We start from the raw sequence: 6,655 nt of genomic DNA, 5'->3' as shown, positions 1-6,655 counted from the left end.
TTCACTGTATTTATCATATTGTTAATAATATTAATAATCATCATCATTAGTTGTTTTGTGTTCTGGTTAACTTTAAAACATGCAGAAAAACAAGAGAATATTTTACAAAATACATTTTTGAAACAAAATAAGATCGACGAAGCAGAAAAGATGGGTCATGTTTATTATTATTATTATTTATTATTTCAAAACGTTTCACTCTTGTAACTCAAAGACAATAAACATACATTAGATACGTTATTCATTAGGATGAAATATTATATATGTCATATTCACACTGTCACCATCAGGTCCAAACAGAAAGTTTTTTTTACATTTTCTGACTTTTAGCGTCACAGGTTTGTTCTTTACTGTTAATATAATAATATATACATATTAATATATGCACACTTTATGTCTTACATTAGAGGCATTTTGACTTTTATCTTTTAATCACAAAATAAGTACAACATCAAGCAGTAAGCTGCTGGTGGAGCTCGTTTAAAGGTGTATAACACGTGATTTGGGAGTATTTCTGTTGTCTCTCAACGGCTCTCATCATGGCGGCGCGGCTTGTAGCTAACCTGGGGGGGAGGGGTGCTACGTTTCCAAGGCAACGCTGTCATTCTGGACGCCGTTATCGGCTGTAATGCTCACATGCACTAACATACACTAAAATGCCCGCTCACATGCACTAAAAGGCACATGATCTGAATGTCTTAGATTGCTGCTTTAAATATAACTCCACAAAGACTGAATATATTGTATATTACGTTCTTTCTTGGTCACAAATAGACGGTTTTGTTCTACAATCCTTCTCTGAGGAAATAAAGCACATCTTTCTAATTAATACCTCGTGAAGATGGTGTTTTCCTCACCAGCAGCTATAGATTTTTATTATAACTCACCAATTTAAATTATATTAAGGCTGAACGTTGGTCATGATTAGGTCACCTGGCCACCTCACTTAGAGCCTAACTTCCTGGTTAGCTACGTGCTAATCGACAGTGAACACGTTTAGCACTAACGGCTAAATGATTTACAGGGAAAAAATGAGGAGAGAAATGTAAAACTGTTGAGTTTGGCGGCTGCCTCAAGGACTTGTGGGTAATCGGAAGGAAGTGTCGGTTGCCTTGGTAACAGGAAGAGGAGGAACCAGTTCCACCTTAGAACTAATAAAAAAAATTTAATCTTGATTGAAATGAAAACAATCGATTGATGACATCACTGACGGAAACATTTGATTGGAACCTACTGGAGGTCTGAAGCCGACACCCACCGACCATGTTGCTGCCCCCTTGGAGAACGGCGGGTTCTGATTGGCTCCCCCAAAACTCTGTAGGGCACAAACAAAAGTTTCCTTAATTCCTTCCTTACTTCCTTTCCTCCTTCCCTCTTTCTGTTCCTCCTTCCTTACCTCACTTCCTTATTAGGTATTTCCTCCGTTTGTCTGTCAATCAAATCGTCGGGCTCTGTCAGTTGCTTCCTACACACACACACACACACACACACACACACACACAAACACAGTATTAGATACAAATTTAATTAAAAGTTATTTCTTGTGGCTCTAGTAGTATTTGTACTAAAACTTACACCAACTTTCTTCTTTTCTTTGTTTATATTTTGAAAATATATTATGCAGCCTTTTTCAGTTTTTATACTGTTTATATTTTTATTGATTTACAGGGAAATTTACTAAATACATATTTCATAACAATTAAAAGGAAGTAATGCAAAAACGTATTGATAAAAAAATACATATTAGATAAATATTTGATAAAGATAAATAAATAGAAAAATGAATAACTGAATTAATGCACATGTATTAGTATTTTACCTTTTTCCATCTACATGTATTTATTTGTGTTTCTACATTTAGACTTATATATTTATGTATTTATGTATTTATGTGTCTGAGGTTGTTGTTATTAACTTATCTGTAAAGCGAGATTTGTTTTGATTACTTTCACCAACCTGTAAAAATAAATGTAAATGTAAATGTAAAAATTAATAAATACATTTTGATCTTATATCAACAAAAGGGAAATTACAGTGATAACCAAATCACATAAAACATAAAAACCAAGAAAAAGAAAAGAACAAAATACAATAATGATAAATAAGTCCAATATATTACAAATTAATTAATTTAATTAAGTAAAGTAAAAGCTGAAAATATGACCTTAAAAACATGCATTTATTTTCTAATAAGTTACCAACATTATAATTACCTGATTTATTTCAGGTGTCATGTTTATTGTTTATTATTTGTTTCAGCATTTATTTATGTATTCATGAATGTTTTGAGGGAAAAGTCCTTTTTTTATCACTGCAGTAACCAATCACAGAAATCTATCAGACACTGCAGCTGCAATACTGCAGAGTTTCCTGTAGGGGGCAGCAGAGATGATCTTTTACTGTATTTATGGGGACTTTTTCTGAAACTACAGATCATTCATTAGAGCCACAGGAGCTTAGCTTAGCAACCTAGCATGTTTTATTATTTAGGAAAGACAGAAGGTCCTCACAAGTAAAAATGTCCTCATAAAGCAGGTGGACATACACACCCACACACACACACACTTACTGGATGTGTTTCTATGTAACAGAGTCGGGACTCCGTCTATAAAGAAGAGATAGCATGAATGCTAAATTAATTTCAATGGCCTTAAAACAGTTGTTAGCTTTAGCACTAATGTTTCATATGGTAAAACTGATAGCATTAGCATTAGCATTAGCGGTCCACTTCACCAAATCATAGCATTAACCTAAACGTTGTCAAATAGCAGTAGCGTTAGCGTTAGCACTGATCGGCTAACAGATGTGTTTGTTTACTTACGATCTGGAATCCCGCCTCCGGTCACCATGGCAATCGCTAGGTGACAACAGGAAGTAGATCAGAGAGACAGCGACTAAACGAACAAATACGGACATTAAAGAGGTGTGTATTTTTATTACCGGTTCTTTTTTCTTCTTCTGCGTTCTTCTCCTTGACTTGTGGTGTTCTGTGATTCGCTGCCGCTGCTCGTGTTGCCACGGGAACGAGACCTGGTGATCACATTTTTACAAAGAACGGAAAAAATCATGTTTTCCCAAACTTTTCGAAAACTTCGAAAACTGAACTTAAAAGACATTGAAACCTGTGAAATGTCTTTACTTTCTAATATTATATCATAACAAAATATATAAAAAAGAATTCAAAAATTAATTGTTGTACTGTTTATGTTATTGATTTACAGGGAAATGTACTAAATAAATATTTAATAACAATTAAAAGGAAGTAATACAAGGAACTTATTGATAAAAAAAACATTATATTAGATAAATATTTGATAAAAATAAATAAATAGAAAAATGAACAACTGAATCAATACACATTTATTAGTATAACAAAATATAAAAAAATAATAATTAAAGCTGATTTAAGAAGTTTTTTTCATTTTTATCATCGATTTTACAAGGTTCACACTTGCCAAAAAAAATATTTTGTTTGTCATGAAACTTAAAAGTTAGTTACTTTACTGAAAGATATATTAAATATCTCACCTCCCCCCCCCTCCGCCAGATTGGTCGATCTCCGTCCAGACTTCTGCTCCGCCTACAAGACGAAACAGGAAACGTGTCATTCATTCGTTACTGTTTTCACCTTGTGACGTAGAGACACCGTATACGTCTCTGGTAGAGACCTGTCAATCACTGTGTAGCCCCGCCCTAAAGCATCCCCTGCCTTTAAATCTCCTTTTCTTTTGCCTTGTGTTTTGATGCTTTTAATGGTTTTATGTGAAGCACTTTGAATTACCTTGTTGTTGAAATGTGCTCTACAAATAAACTTGCCTTGCCTTGCCTTATGGTCTGTTTGACTCTAAATGGACCATAATGTACTAAATGAACATCATGCTGTATTGAAGAAGACTTGAAACTAGAGATTGAGACCATAAACTCATGTTTACAATGTTTACTGAGGTAATAAATCAAGAGAGAAGTAGAGTCATTTTCTCATAGACTTCTATGTTTCTTACCTCTGAGGTCGTTCTCCACCTTCTTCTTCTTCTTTGGTGTTTGGCGGAAATTTTGGGTTGAAGAGGCCGCTGGAACCAAATTATATTTCCGGATTAATCCGATTATCTACCAGATTAAATGAGGAGATATATTCTGTTATTCTGTGATGTCACCAGGTGCATTGACAGAGTTAGACAATAAAATCTTTATGCTTCTACAAATTTTATTATTTCTACTCGTTTACCTCTGAGGACCACTGTTTTCCCATGGTGCACTGGGCTTCACGTGAGCCCGCTCTGCCCCGCCCTCTGACCTGCAGGAGTCAATGATCACATGACATCTAAAATGTTTTTAATCCAAACAAGTCTCTCTCTCTGTCACTTTCTCTGTCTCGCTCTCTCACCTCTGAACAGCAGGGGGCGCTGTCTGCATAGTCATTGGTTCATTGGGGGCACTCGCTATCTGATTGGCTGGAGGAGAGGAGGCGGAGACTGTGAAATTCACAAACACCAATTTTAGAATAAAGAAAATAGGAAAGTAATACATGAAACAATTTTCAATTAGTATGAAATGTTTTACAGTCCTCAGCTTTGACCAATCACCTCTTTGATTTAATATCAGTCTGACAACATTTCTGTTGAACAACTTGAGTTATTAATATGTGAGAGTCAACACATCAATTCATTGATAATTGCAGAAAGTGACGATATTTGCTCCTTTTATTGTATGTGAATGTTTGAATGACCCTGAGATAATAATAGTAATAATAATAACAACAATAACAATAGTAATAATAATAAGGATAATAATGATATAACAATAATAATGGTAATAAAATAATAATAGTAATGCTAACAGTAACAATACTAGTAATAATAATAATACTAATAATTCAAAAGTGTGCATACTGTGACGTTTTGGCCTCCGATCTGTTGTTGTTGTCTTGTTGTTCATAGTTTTGTTTCTCAGAAGCCCAACGTTCAGTCGAGGAAGAGTCAGAGTGGGCGAACGAGCAAAACTACACAAGAGAGAGAGAATGAATCTGTGTGTTTACAGTGTTTTTAATCGAAAATAAAACATTTAATTAAAAGATCTTTTATGAACTTTTGTATTTCATAAACAATGATAAGTAATAAGGTTGTGTGTCTCTGTAAGTGTGTGTGTGTGTGTGTGTGTGTGTGTGTGTACCTGTTGTGTTTCAGTTTGCATGTTAATGGATTGGACTCTGACATCCTGAACAAAATAAAAAAGTGAGTCAGTGAGAGAAAATAAAAATTTTCTGAAGGCTCCTCATAAACCAAAACAAAATAAATCTTTATTGACGTCACCTGAAGAACGCGTGATGTTCAACACAACATCTCCAGAGACGTTTACAGTCGGATCGATGCGACGTCTGAAAGTAGAACGACGTCTCTGAACCCTGAAACATACACACACACACATACACACACACACACACACACACACATGTACACACTCAAACACACACACACAGAGACACACAAAGACGTAGCATTAGCATTGTACAGCTACAGACTGGTATCAAGCCAAAAAGCATTAGCATTAGCATTAGCATCAGAACTCACATTTTTTCCAACGATTCTGAGCTCAAATGTTTCGTTCTTAAAGTGAAGTTTGTTGATTCTCTGCCTGAAGAAAAGAGTCACACGTCACATGATAAGAGCAAAAACAACACTTATTTATCTTGTGTATTCATATTTATACAAATATTTGTTTATGTTGTGTATATATTTAAAACACTCTTTCTTTCTTTTAGTTTTATATTAACAAAAATATTTATGTTAACATAAACTAGTGATTCATATTTATACACACTTATTATTGTTATGTTTTTTTACAAACTTTTGTTTGTTTATTTATGTTTTTCATATTGTTTATTCATCTTTTATACATTTGTTTGTTGATTATTCATATACATACAGATATGTCTTTACGTTATTTATTTATTTTATATTTGTGTTTTATTTAAATCCATACTATGATTCATATGTTTACAAATGTATTTTTGTTTTTATATATACATATATTTTTACAAACCTTTATTCATGTTTATTTATCTTTATGCAAATATATATACGTTGTTAATCTTTAATTATTCAAGCACTGTTTATTTATAGAAACGTGTGTTTACTTTGTTTTTATTCCATCCATCCATCTTCCTCCTCTTATCCGGGGTCGGGTCGCGGTGGCAGCAGGCCAAGCAGGCCGACCCAGACCTCCCTCTCACCGGCAACATGTTCCAGCTCATTCTGGGGGATCCCGAGGCGTTCCCAGGCCAGCTGGGAGATGTAATCCCTCCAGCGTGTTCTGGGTCTTCCCCGGGGTCTCTTCCCAGTTGGACGTGCCTGGAACCCTCCAGTGGGAGGCGTCCAGGAGGCATCCTAATTAGATGCTGAACCACCTCAGCTGACTCCTTTCGACGCGAAGGAGTAGCGGCTCGACTCCAAGCTCCCTCCTGATGACCGAGCTCCTTACCCTATCTCTAAGGCTGAGCCCGGCCACCCTACGGAGGAAGCTCATTTCGGCCGCTTGTAGCCGCGACCTTGTCCTTTCGGTCATGACCCAGAGTTCGTGACCATAGGTGAGGGTAGGAACGTAGACCGAGTGGTAAATTGAGAGCTTTGCCTTCCGGCTCAGCTCCCTCTTCACCAAG

General features: G+C 35.6%; 1 pseudogene; it reads right to left on the bottom strand.

Annotated features, from left to right (window-relative positions):
• Positions 1-414: 414 nt before the first annotated feature.
• LOC116377120 (band 4.1-like protein 4A) lies at positions 415-5,639 on the bottom strand (annotated as a pseudogene).
• Positions 5,640-6,655: the final 1,016 nt, after the last annotated feature.

The sequence above is a fragment of the Anarrhichthys ocellatus genome, unplaced genomic scaffold, assembly GCF_004355925.1.
Source record: "Anarrhichthys ocellatus isolate YVR2014 unplaced genomic scaffold, GSC_Weel_1.0 scaffold914, whole genome shotgun sequence".
Lineage (NCBI taxonomy): Eukaryota > Metazoa > Chordata > Actinopteri > Perciformes > Anarhichadidae > Anarrhichthys > Anarrhichthys ocellatus.
Note: the sequence above shows the minus strand (reverse complement) of the source record. Positions and strands in the feature narration are given on the sequence as shown.